Here is a 14,911-nt window from a genome sequence, read left to right as displayed (position 1 = left end):
AAATTCTTGTAACACAATAAAAAAGACTAGGGCACATATTTCTCAATCATTTAAAAGGCAAGACAATTATCATATGATTTCTCTCATCTATGGAACATAAGAACTAGGAAGATCAGTAGGGGAAGAAAGGGATAAAGAAAGGGGGGTAATCAGAAGGGGGAATGAAGCATGAGAGACTAGAAACAAACTGAGGGCTTCGGAGGGGAGGGGGGTGGGGGAATGGGATGGGCTGGTGATGGGTAGTAAGGAGGGCACGTATTGCATGGTGCACTGGGTGTTATACGCAACTAATGAATCATCGAACTTCACATCAGAAACCAGGGATGTACTGTATGGTGACTAACATAATAAAAAAAAAATTAAAAAATAAGTTAAAAATGCATGATCCTCCTTGTGTACACCTGACCTGGAGTNTATTGCATGGTGCACTGGGTGTTATACGCAACTAATGAATCATCGAACTTTACATCAGAAACCAGGGATGTACTGTATGGTGACTAACATAATAAAAAAAATTTTAAAATAAGTTAAAAATGCATGATCCTCCTTGTGTACACCTGACCTGGAGTATATGTGTTTTCATAGATCCTAATATTGAGCTAAACGTAGGCACCATTCACACACTTCCTGTGATTATACCCCAACACAATTTTTGAAGAACTGTGTTATTTATCAGTTTCTTTCACAAATCTTTCACGAATTATTATTTTTCTTTTGCTGGTTCACTTAATGCAACATATAACTTCTAAGCAAAATAGATTAACATCATGAAAAACAAAAATAAAAAAATCATGAGAGATTGTCAGAGTGCCATCTTGGGGCATCTTTCTTCTCCCACTTCTCCTTACTATAATTTCTTGAGGTAAAAGGAAGGGCCTTTTGTACCTTGATAGTTTTTAGCTGTTCTTTAATGTGGCCAGTGGAAAGCTTAAGTGGGGGGACACTTTAGAAAGACAGCCCCGATTCTCTGCCAAAGGGACCTATCCTTTGCTAAAGCCAAGTAGCTTTAAATGCCAAGAATGGAAAGGCTATGGACACTGTAGAAAAAATGTTCATTTTGGAATAGACTGTCAAGCTTCCCTCATATTGAGCCAGAAATGAAAATTAAGCACTAAGCCGNTTGCTAAAGCCAAGTAGCTTTAAATGCCAAGAATGGAAAGGCTATGGACACTGTAGAAAAAATGTTCATTTTAGAATAGACTGTCAAGCTTCCCTCATATTGAGCCAGAAATGAAAATTCAGCACTAAGCCGTNATTAAGCACTAAGCCGTTTTTTATCCCCTTACATATTGTTACGTGAATGAAGAATTACTGAAGAGAAAAGCATCTTTATTTTCACTGCTATTGCCATATGCCTTCTATGAGTAAATATATCTGTCATTAAACTACTGTATATTGGTGTTTTAAGATGTGCTTTTAAAAAACTGTATTATGCCTTGAAAGTACATAATAACCATGTTAAACAACTTTATTTTTCTAAGAAATGGTGCATTTTGTAAGTGTTATCTACTGTAATCATTTTGCATTTAACATGAATTGAACAGGCATTCTCCTTCAGATGAACTTTCTGGTGACAAACTTTGAAATTGAAAGATTAAAGCTGATTTGAAGTTGTCAAAATATGGTATAGCTATGTGCACAAAATATGCATAAAATTTTACAGATGGTGGACTGCTGGTTTACATGGCAGATATGTTAGTATACCCACTGCCGGTTAAATTCATAGTGTCACAATCTATCTTCCATGGCAGGTGTAAATGACTTTTAGCACATCAATAACTAGTTTATAATGATGTCCCTTCAGTACTTAAGGTTTACCATTGATTTTGCATTTTGTGCAAAATAACACACGTATAATCTCCATATTTTGTTGTAGGATGAGTTTTAAAATAAACGAAACATTTACTGACTTGGGGAGAATCTATTAAAAATAGCAGGCCTAGTCAATTATCAAATTATCTGCTAATTACTCCACATGACAATAGGGATTCCAAGTTATAACTTTCATCTTACACAGATTAGCATTGAAAGTGAACATTCAAGAAGACTCTGATATGTAAATGAACCCATGTAAAAATTCTTCCTGAAATAGCTGCTATTATAATGTGGACAGTTCAATGATTTGGAAGGTATTCTATGAGGAATATTAAATTAACTGAACAACTCCTCATGGCTGAACTAGTCTTTAGTAAAGGCTACTGATTTCACGATCACCATCAACATCACCATTATTATTCATAATAATGCCTTAAATTTGTATAGCACTTTACAATCTGAAAAGCACTTTTACATGTAAAGTAATCCCTCTCCAATTTTAGCTCCTATTATGTGAGTTTCAAATATATGCAAATTTATTTCTATATATTTTTTCGCATCTACTAGAATATCAGTTCCACTCACTTCTATTGAAGATCACTTTGAAAAAGAAAACTGGGTGTTGGGAACCTCTAAAGGAATTTAAAGTGGGTTGTCCAGAAATAGAGATGCTTACAATAGAATCTTTGAAAAGATAAAGGAAGAAAAAGAAAAAAGATTCGGATCAGAAAACCACATCAGATGAGAAAAGGAATGGATGGAAGTAAGAGGGCTGATGACAAGAGCTTTGGCAGGAAGTTATTTTGGGTGAGATTTCTAAGAATATGTAACCCAGGCTAGAAGGGAGGCCATTTGTGAAATACCTACTCAGTAATATCGAGGAGGTCATATAAAGTGATTAAGTAGCTTTTCTGCTTAAGCATCCAAGTTACCCTGTGTCCACTTTCAGACAAGATGAGAATTAACAGACTCTGGAGTCATAAAACTACAAAACCATTATGTATTTGTTGGAAGGCACAGATACAATAGAGATTTTTTAAAAAGCTACTCAGTGTGCATATTATGTGAAAATTGCAAAACTAATATATAGCATCTTCTTTAATAAGGGCAGAGAGGAAAGAACTTAAAAAGATGATAAATGAAAATGGTATAGTACCATTATTACTATGCTAAAATGTGTAAGCTGTTGTTGATTTTTAATATTGATATCTTAATCTAATGCCCCAACTTTGTTTCTGTAAAAAGCTGATTGTATCTATAACTCTCGACCTCAGTCCTCAAACATTTTTCTTTTCCATTTCAATTGTTAATCGAAAACTACTGTGAAAAGTTTGTTAAGATTCACAACCATCTTTTGGTGTAAAAGTTAATTTCTTATGATTTTCTGGATGGCTTTCAAATCATAAAGGGAAAGAAGTTACAATAAAAATAATAAATGAATCTAGGAAGTTTACTTTCAAACATGATCTCCAATTGGTAGATCTGAACAATAGTGTTGTTAGACGAGTGGCCACAGATGAACCACACCTCTAGATATTCATACCTCTGTGTGATCTCCTCCCACATTGAGAATTGGTCTTGTCATGTGACTTGCTTTGGCCAATGGAACGTTAGTAAACATGAAGCAAGCATGGGCTCCTTAAAACATTTGCACATTGAAGGTCGGCTACTTGGAACATACTTCCTTAGAACCTAGAAACTACCATTCTCCGAGATAGCTCAAGTGGGACACATGGAATGGCTGGCGGACAACCAAGAAACAGAATCAACATTCACAGGCAAGGACCCACACATACTGTCCCATTGGCTTCATGGCACTATGCCTCTCTCTCATGTGATCCCAGCTAAAGATCCCAACATTGTAAAACACAATTTTGAGCAAATAAAATACTGTTTGTTTTAAGCCACTGAGTTTTAAAGTGGTTTGTTCAGGGAGCCACAAGACTTTTTATAGTGCTTAGTGAGTTTCAAAATGTAGATGACGATAAGACAAAATATCAGTAATTACAAAGGCTGAATATTAATAAAAATCATAAAATAAAAATCATAAAATGGCCTCTGGTTACATAACATCACTCTTTAANCTCTGATTACATAACATCACTCTTTAATTTTAATTGTACTTACCATTTTTACCAAAACATAGTTTCAGTTGAGTTTAAAAACAATAAAAAACATATATGTTGCTTACTTCAATTAGCATAGATGCTATGCATAGCTTTAGTTTTTAAAAATTTACAGGAATAATACATTTTAATAATTTGAATGCTGACATGTTCTATTCTGGTCGAGAAAATCTTTATTCCCCAAAACAAAAGAAATTTATATATGTTAAATTTTAATGCAAAGGACACTAAGAATGTTTTTCTTTGGACAAAATGACTGATATTTCAAACAAATTAAAGTTTTAGACACAAAATATCTGTTTTACATTTGTATAAGACACATATTTATTCAATTTTATTCACAGGTACTAAATTGTTTCTTGTGGCCTATATTGTCAAAGATACAGTGACATCACATATGATTCAAGTGCAAATATTCCTAAATGATTATCAAATAAAAGAAACCCTATGTTTGATCACAATTCCATTCCTGCATAAATTATAAAATTAGAGATATATTCTTCTAAAAGGGAGAAATTTGATCTAAATCATTATAATGTAGCTAACATAATTTGACATGTATATAAAGAAAAAAAAATAAGCCATATTTTCTTCTTACTACCTATATTTGCCATATAATTTCTGTGATGCAGAAAGTAAAAATGGGGTGGGGTATGCTTTATTTTTTTTATATCGGAAAGATCAGTGAGGGCCTAAGACTAAAAGAAAATCCGTAAGATTTATTGCTGCTTTATAATTTCCTGAATCTTTAAGAATGATACAGAATTTAATTGTGAGTGAAATAAAAAATACATTTTCATACGCTCTCTTCCCACCCCCCAAAAAAATTGGGAATTTGTCATCCTTATATCTCATTCGTTTACATTTGTTTTATGTTATTTATAATGCTTTTGGGGAAGCTGTGACTTTTGACAGTTGAAAATGAACCAAGAAAGAGAGGGAAGAGGCTGCTGAATTTAGAAATATGAATTTAATCCAACATAAACAGAAGTAGAATTCAAATTCACATAATTTCACAGTAAAATTTTGCACATTGGAGGTGCTACCTATCAATGAATATCTATATTTATCAAGACATATCTTGTCACAGGTAAAAGAAATGTATCATTAATAATCTCGTCATTTGAAATTAAAATCAATGCATAAATAATGCAGATTACTTTCTTAAGGAACTAAAGAAGCTGCTACCTTAAGGAATCAAACAGGTTTTGGACAACACTTTACAACAGTTAACTTTACTGAGACTGAAAATTCAGTGATACTGTACATGAATCATTGATCTTTTATAGGCATCACATCGATACGAGGCCAATACAGTAAGTCTGTGCAATCACTTTGGTTTCTTTAATATCACTACCCACCACTGTGGTGAAATCAATGATGGGTAATCCACAATCATCATTAAAACTGAAGAAATGATAAGGTGGACTCAACTAAATAAATTTATATGATTTGAACTAGCTTCTCTATCTTAAAAGACTTCCTGCTTCAGTTGGTTCAATTTTTTCAGTGTTGCTATAGTACATATAAATACATATCTATTGAATTAATGTTCACTGTATATTTAAGTTGTGAACTGGTTTTTTTTTTTCTATTCTTTGTTGTTTTTGACCTTGATATTCTTCAAGAATATTCACAGCACATAGCCTTTTAAATAATTAAAACTAATAGAAAATATCTGACATTTTTCTTGCTCAGATTTGAGAAAACAAATTAGTGACATATAAGATTCTTATATACTGAGCTCTATAAATTTCAGGTTTTATTCTGAAACAGAACCCATTCTAACATAAAGGTCCATTTTGCTATGTTTTCTTACATGAACCTGTCAAGATTTGATGCATCTATAAATACAAATATGAATACATAAAGCATACAGAGCAACTTAGATTTGGTTGTTTTTAGGTTAATCCTTGAGAATACTAAGTATGTCTTATGGTTTGTGCACTAAGGACAATGATAGGGTGTGAAGGAAGGAAGCAAGGAGAGAGAAGAAGAAAGGAAGAAAGAAAGAAAGAAAGAAAGAAAGAAAGAAAGAAAGAAAGAAAAAGAGAGAGAGAGAAAANGGACAATGATAGGGTGTGAAGGAAGGAAGCAAGGAGAGAGAAGAAGAAAGGAAGAAAGAAAGAAAGAAAGAAGAAAGAAAGAAAGAAAGAAAGAAAGAAAGAAAGAAAGAGAGAGAGAAAAAGAGAGAAAGAAAGAAAGAAAGAAAGAAAGAAAGAAAGAAAGAAAGAAAGAAAAAGAAAGAAAGAAAAAAAAAAGGAGAGAAAAGANAGAAAGAAAGAAAGAAAGAAAGAAAGAAAGAAAGAAAGAAAGAAAGAAAGAGAAAGAAAGAAAGAAAAAAAAAGGAGAGAAAAGGGAGAGCCAGAAAGACATAGTCCAGGGGAAAGGAGCAGGGTCTAGAAACTATGTGTTAATTCAACATTGGGGGAGGGGTCCAGCAAGAAAAGGCATGAAGATAATGTGAAAGTAGTGAAACACTGCCTCTGGGGTAAGAGAGGAGGAGAAACAGCCATAAAAATTTAAAGGGCGCTAGAAATTTACTCAGATGCCAAAGGGAATCTGTGGAAGAATTTATTGGATTCCCTGCATGAGAAATTTAAAGTTCAAATGCAGCATCTCTGGGCTTATTGACTGATGCACTAAATGAATAGGAGACGTCTTTGCGTTTTCTCTATAGGCAGATGCATCATATATTCAAGAACACATACAAATCCATATACCACTGCATATAAAAATAATATATTTATGATAAATTCAGACACAGAATTCTTTTCATTTGAACTTGTTACATAAAATATAATTTTTACAGAAGAATTTTTGGTAGATGACTCATTGAGAGTATTTAAGAAACAAACCATTATTTTATGCAATAGAATATTTTACGTATTTATGAACCACTCACTTATTTGTAGCATAAACTATCAAATATCATAATGCTTGTCAAAGTCAAACTTGCACCAGACAAAGTTAAACAGGCAAGGAAACTTTTGTTCAAAATTATTTTTAATAGGGGAAATAGCTCAGCCTGAGTTCAGTTGCATTGAAACAAAGAGAGGAAGAGTTTTTAAGAGCTGAGGTGGGAGGAATCCTAGGCCACCAGCATTTTCTAGTTGGGCTTACTCGAAAGAAAGTAAACTTTCTCATATCTTTATGACAGGAGGTAGTTTTACAACTTGGAGCAAAGTGTCCCAAAGAAGTTTAGCTCCTACTCTCCACAGAGATTGGGAAATAAGGGTGCCATCTTCCTTGATGATATATTTCAAAGAGATGATTCCCAGGTCCTTGAGAAAGACATTTCTGGGTTGTAAAATTAGCAAGAAGCTTTTAAAAAAGATTTACCTCTCAGAGGGGCAGAGAAAGAATTTATAATTATATATTTCCTAAAGTAAATGGTCTAAGAAAAGGGAGATCAGGGGCCTGGAGTAAGGAGGAAACCTATCTGAAATTTAGTTAAGCTGAGGGGACTATTAAAGCCATTTTGGTCTTACCATACCACAAAAGCATTTCATTTCATTTCTAAATAATTGTTTGATGTGCCTTTCTCTTAGCTTTTATTTTTCAACCCATATTGATTGATCCTCGCATTATTTAATATGTGAAGATGTAAAATATTTTTAAGTTATGTATGAAAACATGAGCTCATCTCAGAGTACAGATCTTTAATGTCTGGACCTACTCATACCATCTACAGATCTACAGCCCTGAGAAGATTTTAATGGGATAATCACTTTTCACTCAGGTTGTGAAATTTTAAAAAGCTAAACAACAAACCCTGGTTCCTAAAGACTTAGAAAAATTGAGAGAAGTTTAATTTTTTTAAAAGATTTTATTTATTTTACAGAGAGAGAGCAAGCACAAGTAGGGGGAGCAACAGAGGGAGAGGGAGAACAAGCTTTCTGCTGAGCAGGGAGCCAGAGGCAAACGCTTAACCTACTGAGCCGCCCAGGTGCCCCTACCAGTGTGCTCTGAGAAATAATTTAATTTTGAGCATATTATCATAAGATGAATTGACAGGAAAGTTTTTTAATAAACATTATCCAAAAAATAGAAGAGATTTTTTTGTTTGTTTGTTTCTATTTTAAAGTTTCTTTTTAGGCATAATATCAGTATTCGAAGGAAAATAGGTACCTCACAGAAAATTTTAAACTCCTTCAAACACATGGTTTCATTCAGAGGAAGTTAAAACTTACGTTTATAAAAATTACTGTCATTTATAAAATGTATCATACTATACATTAGCCAAATTCAAATTCCTCAGGAGGCTTTCTTCTGCTACTCTTGGCTACTGATATTTAAGAAGGGAAAATAGAAGATCAAGAATATCTGTGATATCTGAGTGGAATATGAGAATGGGGTCGAGTTTCTCAAACTACACAGGGCCCTCTGTTACTAGCCATTCCAGTGCACCTTTGCTAAGAGAACATTTCTCCCTTGAGTGCCTTTGAAAAGCACTACAAATGATGAGAGATATTACTAAGGTTGTATTCGGCATATAAGTTTTATAGAGGTGGGGGAAAAAGAGAAATAGTATTCTAAACTGAGGGTTAGAGAAGGAAGGGCGTGGAGGGATGGGGTAACTGGGTGATGGGTACTAAGGAGGGCACGTGTGGTGCTGAGGACTTGGTGTTAACACGCAACCAATGAATCGTTGAACACTACATCAAAAACTAACGATGTATTAGATGTTGGCTAATTGAACATCATAAAAATAAGTAAATAAAAAAATTTTTAAAAAGAATAAAAGATACAAAAGAAAAAAGAGAAATGGTATTCTAGAACAGTATCTGGTACATAATAAGCCTTCAATAGTCATTGTTCGATGGAGGAATAGCCTTATTTGACAAATATTGAAAAAAACTAACAGAAGTAAAACTCGCCAATTTTATCTCTATTAAAATCAATATGTATTTTTTGAACATCTACTCTGTTCCTGTCATTCTTACACATTTTTTTTTTCAAATTATCAGGAAGGTTAACTTGAGGAGGTTACATCAACCTTCAGACAATTGTTTAAGAAAGCTAGAATGTCCCCTCCCCATTGTGTATAATGGAATGAGCTGAAAGCAGTCCAATTTGTCCTTGCGAGATAAAGTTGGGAGTCAGATTCTATTTGAAGCTGCTGATACCACCTATTCTGAAGCCTCAGACAAGGTTCTTCTCCTTTAATATGGAAACCTATTGTTAATAAGCTGGCTTAGAAATTAGTAAAATAATGCTGAGCTGTTATTTTCAAGAAGTAGGGTCAAAGTCACGTTATTAGAAGGGACGTACCATTTTCATGAGATCAGGCTATGTTGACTACTGTTGTAAACAAACTTGCTTTTAAGTAATTTTTGCAGAAACTTACCACAGCTGCTACTAGACTATTCACTCACCCCTGTTATCTTACCCCTGACAGAATAAGTATTCATAAAAAACGAGGAGAAAGTGGAGACTGAAGCCTATGACAGTGGACATCGCAAGATAGATAGCCATATTTCTGATGCAAGGAGGTACTAGCAAAACCAAAGCTTAGAGGTTAGAGACGTTCTTACAGGAGAATGATGTGTGTGTGTGTGCGTGTGCACATGCTTGTGTGTGTGTGTACACAGGCAGGGTAGAGGGCCATAGAGATTTGAGAAGCATGGATAAAGATCTGGGGGAAAGACATTGTATGTGGAAAGCTTAACACTTATGAACACCCCCCCCCAACTCTCTTTAAGAGAATGAATTAGGTGGTAAGACAAATCTCGGCCTCCTATTTTTTTCATCCTGCCATATACACCTATCAAGGTCAACCTGAATTCAATTTGAAGAGATAGTTGGGAAATAGATGGTAGCCACTTCCTGACCACTTTGCGTGGCACCCCTTAGCCCCAACCTGCATCCCAGTGAAAGCCTGATGTTAAACAGATAAAGGAGAATTTCCACATTTACTAGAGATGTCTTTTAGGAAGCCCAAGAATAAAGAAAACCCTACACTAACGACAGAGAAGGAAAGGTGAAGAAGGAGATGTTAGCAGAGAGTCTATAAACAAATGATGGTTCTGATTAGAGGTGTCTCGCCAGCCCTGATAACATTCACCCTTTGTTTTTCTTCTTCTTGCCTACATTCCAGAGTTTCTCTCCCTTCTTCCCATATAGCAACATAATCTCTAGTCTCTGCTTGCTGTTGATATGATTTACACAAAGGATAAAAAATAGATGGTCTGTAGTTCTGGCCTTCCTGGTGGTTATTTATATTCCCAGAAGAGCTTGTTAAAACAAAAGGATTGAGTTGCCAATTGGACGAAATTGTGAGCAAGAAATGCATGCTCTTCCTCCTGTTCCTTTCCCCTATTCCTACCACCCTACCTCTTAACTCACCAAAGGAGCTCAGCTGCGGATCAAGATGGTTCCTAGCAGTTCCCAGCTACAGACCACTCAGCAACCTTTCCTCATATACTCCAGTGTCTCATACAAGAGACACAGAATTTCTTTATAGATATTATATAGATTGAGAGATTTTTTTTGCAGTAATTCAGAATTGGATAATATAAAATACAATACAATGCTATTTTTAAATTGATGCATAAATGTGTATAAGTGTAATTTGAAGTAAGGAGAAGCAAAAATAAATATCAGAAAATAGATAAATATGGCTTTTTAATAGTTCAAAAGTGTACAAATCTAGGGTAGGAATTGAGTGATTAGGAAATTCTTCTCTATAATGTATCAACAGTAATATTGTACTTGAAGCACTTTGGAAACCACAAAACATTATTAATGACTTTGTCATTATCTCATCTTTTAATTCCATCAAAGCTCAAGTCTTACTCCTTATTTTCACTTTGATCCCATGACCAGTACTTTACTCAGTTATTCATTTCATATCAACTGCTCTTAGTTATCTCTCCCTAACCTGAGGGATACCTGAAATAATCTTCAAGAAGCAGCTGCACATTTGAACCAGTTGTGAAGCTAAATATCTTTTAAAGAAAATCAGAAAAAATAGATGTATCCCTTCTCCTATGAATGACTACATATTCTCTTTCTCTCTGTCTCTTTCTGTCTCTGTCTCTCTTTCTCTTTCTACGTGTGTGTGTGTGTATAATAGAATTCTATTTAGTACTTTATCATGACAGTCATTAAACATTTAAAAGTATAAAGATATGTAGCATTTTTGCTATTGTCTTGTTTATTGTAACTCAAAAGTCAACTCACCATTCAGGATTTGGATATGTATCAACTTTCCTTAGACATGGTATTTTAAGACTGTCCTTTTGCTTTGTTTTCTTCTGTTTGTAAATTGACAATAGGTACCAATCATTATTATATAAATAATATACAAACTCATTGAGTGTTTATGATATCCCTTGAGCTTCGTGTATTAAATAATTTAATCCTTACAACCATTTTAGAGGATCAGTACTACTCTTTTCCTGTCTTGCGTATGAGGAAACAGGGACCCTGAGAAATTACTTAAAATTCCCTAAGTTCTCACAGCCAGCAAGTAGAGAGGTGGTGTCTCTAAGGCAGTGTGGCTCCAGAGCCCAGGCTCCAAAGAGCTACAATATTTTGCCTCTTGTATCTTAGAGACAATAGACTGTATCCTGGGAGAAACATGACTGTATGTGGGAAGAGTTAGGAGACTGCTAGATAATGCATTACAATAAAGTACATAGTGGAAGCAATATTAAAGGAAGTTGAGTCAGAATGGTTTATAGATTTAGACATTTTTCAGGTAATTTTTTGCACTCGATCCAAAGGATAATTCAAAAGAGTATGATGTAGCCAAGCCTGCATGTTCTGCAAAAAGTTCAGACTAATGTATATAAAACTATTTTAAAAGGCAAATTACAGATTGGTAAAAGTTTAGTAGACATATAATTCATCTCATCTCCAAGTCGTGGAACCTAAGTCTACAAAAGGAGTTGGGCTAGATCATCTCTATGGTCTTTTTTAAATGTAAACATTCTACAGTCTCATAATAAAGGAAAAAAAAGGAAAATTTTCATTAAAGCCATTCAATAAATACATTTGATATGGTTTGATGTGGTATGGTTTGATAATTTTGCGTCTAGGTATTTCTTTAATGATAATGGAAGTACATAAAATATTTGCCTTTTAGATTTAAAGACAAAGATGAATAAATCTAATAAAATTTTAGGAAAAATATAATTAATGAGGAGATATTTATTGAATATTTATTATGTCCAAACACTACCTAATTATGTCCAAACACTGCTGGGAAATATATAAAATGATTCTGAATTATGGGCACTACATTATCAGGATTTTTAAATTTTGAGTGGAGATTTGAGATCGACATGCATGAAATAATAATTTAAACATTGTTTAACAATTAAGCTGTTTTAATATGCAAGTAACAGAGAAGAATTCAAAGTAGCTCAAACAATGTAGATCCTGCAGGGGTAAAGAAATTTTGCTGAATAAGTAATAAGCAAAATTGGACAAGTTTAAGGGGAGTTTGGATTTTAGTCTGGGCACAATTTGACAAGCGGCAATGGCAGAAGGTGGAATGCATTAGAGTAAAAAAGAGAAAACCTGGGAGTCAGGACAACAGGTGTAGGAGATGGTTCAGGAAATGGGTACAAAGATTTTGGCTTACAACTCAAAGAATGCAATTATTGCCGGAGCTCAGCGCATTCCACAATCCATGCCACCTCTGTGAGTTTAAGAAACTAGAGTGAGCACGAGGATGTGTGATGAGCAGAACTATTTCTGAGGCCAGAGTCATAATGGAGAACTATATTATCTTTTCTGCCATGCAAGCTGGCAAGAGATTTCAGTCGTAAGTTCCAAATCAGGGACTTTCCTGGAATGCTCATGTGTATTATTGAAAGTACCAGAAGAGTTTATATACCAGTCAGTCTCATGTGTCCCCAGTGGATGCATAGACTATTCCAAGACAAAACTATCAGTTCATTGTTGTTTTGGACTTAAGAGCAGGAACATGTGTCATTCAATGCATGTGCACCGCTGGCCAACAAGAGGGCCATGGAAGGCGCACGTGGTACTGGAGGAGAGACTAATGTCTGTTTTCTGATGCAGAAAAGATTTCTTTGTACTAAGAAATTTTAGATAGGAATTAGAAAAACTTTTTTTCTTGCTTATGTCAATGTTGATCTATGTGTAACCTTATAGAAATCACTTTTGACTCTAAATTCCACATTCCCATTTTTAAAGCAGGAATAATACTATGTACCTTTCCCAGAGATATGTAAGTTTTCATAAAATAGTCACAGTACTGTACAAATATATTACTAAGAAATATGAGCTATATAAATTATCTTAAATACATTTTTTACTGAAATCTACATTTCCTTTTGCACTTAATTTTAAATTAAGCATGACTTGTACAAATGTAAAGGGCATGCTTAATATTTCCTTCACACACACACAAAAAAACATTGGAAGAAATGCAAAACCATCCCTCAGATTCTGTATTCGGTTTGGAAGCATATTCTATAAAAGAAAATATATTCTACACTCCCAAAGAGAATGCCAAAAGACAAGTAAAGCAGTCATGCTGATCCTACCTTTTATATCAACAACAAGAAGAATAAACCTTCATGCTTTCAACCAGTTTTGAATACAGGAAAGCAGCGGGGCCTAGAATCCTCTTTCATCACCTCAGGGTGTGACATGATTATTCAGGAAAAATCAAATTGACTTTATAACTTCGGAAAGGTACATCTACAAAGAAAAAGAACTGAAATGAAAAACTGTAAATTATAGTTCACTACTTGAAAAGGCCAAATAATTCACCCTGGTCTTAGGAATATCTCCTATGCTTCAGGGATGGAGAATGGTTTCTGTGAGGAAAAGCACTGAAGTTCAGTGACAGTAGCTAGTGAGGGTTTCATAATTCCTTATATTTACTTGTTTTTTTCATTAATAGGAACATTCGAAATAACTTGACATATTATCTGTATGTGTGTGTATATCTGTATCTAGATTTCTCTATAGAGATCTACAGAGACTCTACAAATAGAGAGAAAATCCTCATAGGATGAAAATTACACTTGCATCTGATAAATTTTGAGAAGATTATTAAAACAATTTCTTTAAATACTTTTTCCTTAAATCCATAATTCAAATCACATATGTGAAAATCATGTGATCCAAACACACTGTGGTTTTTATAGTGGCTTGCATGGAAAGATGCCTACTGGAGGACAAGTGCCCTTATTTTCTTCACATTCTAAGCTTCATGTATTTTGAGCATGCCAATAATGGTCCATAAAGCCTAACAGGAGAAAGTAAGCTCATTCTCTGAAGAGCAGATAAGCAGCTCAATTAAAAAATCCCCTTCTCACAACACTTGTTGATCAACTGTGAGGACTTAGATTTCACAGCCATTTGCATCCATGAATAAGATTACAGAAAGAGTACTCCCCTCTTACATTTGCACTGTCACCTCCTCAAATGGTGAGTGACTTGCATGAGAAAATTCTAAGTTGTAGCCTCAAATAATTTAATACTGCCCTCTAGAGGCATTATAATAGCATTAAATTTGCTCCTTCTGGTGTGGTTTAATTACATTTATTTCCCTAAATTTAAAAGCACAACTTTTTGAAAACCCACAGGAGACAAATTAACATAATGATTTTCTAACAGTTATATCCATTTCAAATTTAATTTACAAGGATCAAATTGTTGGCCAGGTGGCAATATGTACTTAGGAGTCCCCCAGTTGCTATGGCTTTTCCATGAACTCTGGAGCACATGGAAAGGAGTGGTCAGTATAAACAACCCCCACCCCCAAAATACCTTAATTAAAATTAAGAACTTGAAAATAAGAAATATTGCCTTCCCTCTAAGAAGAAAGTAAAGCAACAAACTAAAAGCATTCTCCTTAAGACATGAGTAATAGGCAATTTGCTAAAATATGAGTCAGTGAAGAAGAAAAATAAGACTGCTTTTAGAACTGCATCCTTGGGAGACTTTTATGGGCAGATAAATAGATTAAGCAAAGTAAATCT

The 14,911-nt window shown here is 34.3% G+C and overlaps 1 long non-coding RNA gene across 9 annotated transcripts in view; it reads right to left on the bottom strand.

Moving 5' to 3' along the window:
* The window catches only part of LOC105240483, a 318,511-nt gene that overhangs the window by 18,340 nt on the left and 285,260 nt on the right, over positions 1–14,911 (bottom strand). For 8 of the 9 annotated variants that reach the window (XR_004624143.1, XR_004624145.1, XR_004624138.1 and 5 more), the window contains one exon: positions 13,240–13,622. This is a non-coding gene — a long non-coding RNA (uncharacterized LOC105240483). Of the gene's footprint in view, positions 1–13,239; positions 13,623–14,911 lie in introns of those variants that run through there. The other variant, XR_004624139.1, reaches the window with a different exon arrangement.

Source organism: Ailuropoda melanoleuca, chromosome 3 (assembly GCF_002007445.2).
Source record: "Ailuropoda melanoleuca isolate Jingjing chromosome 3, ASM200744v2, whole genome shotgun sequence".
Lineage (NCBI taxonomy): Eukaryota > Metazoa > Chordata > Mammalia > Carnivora > Ursidae > Ailuropoda > Ailuropoda melanoleuca.
This window is presented reverse-complemented; position numbering and strand designations above follow the sequence as displayed.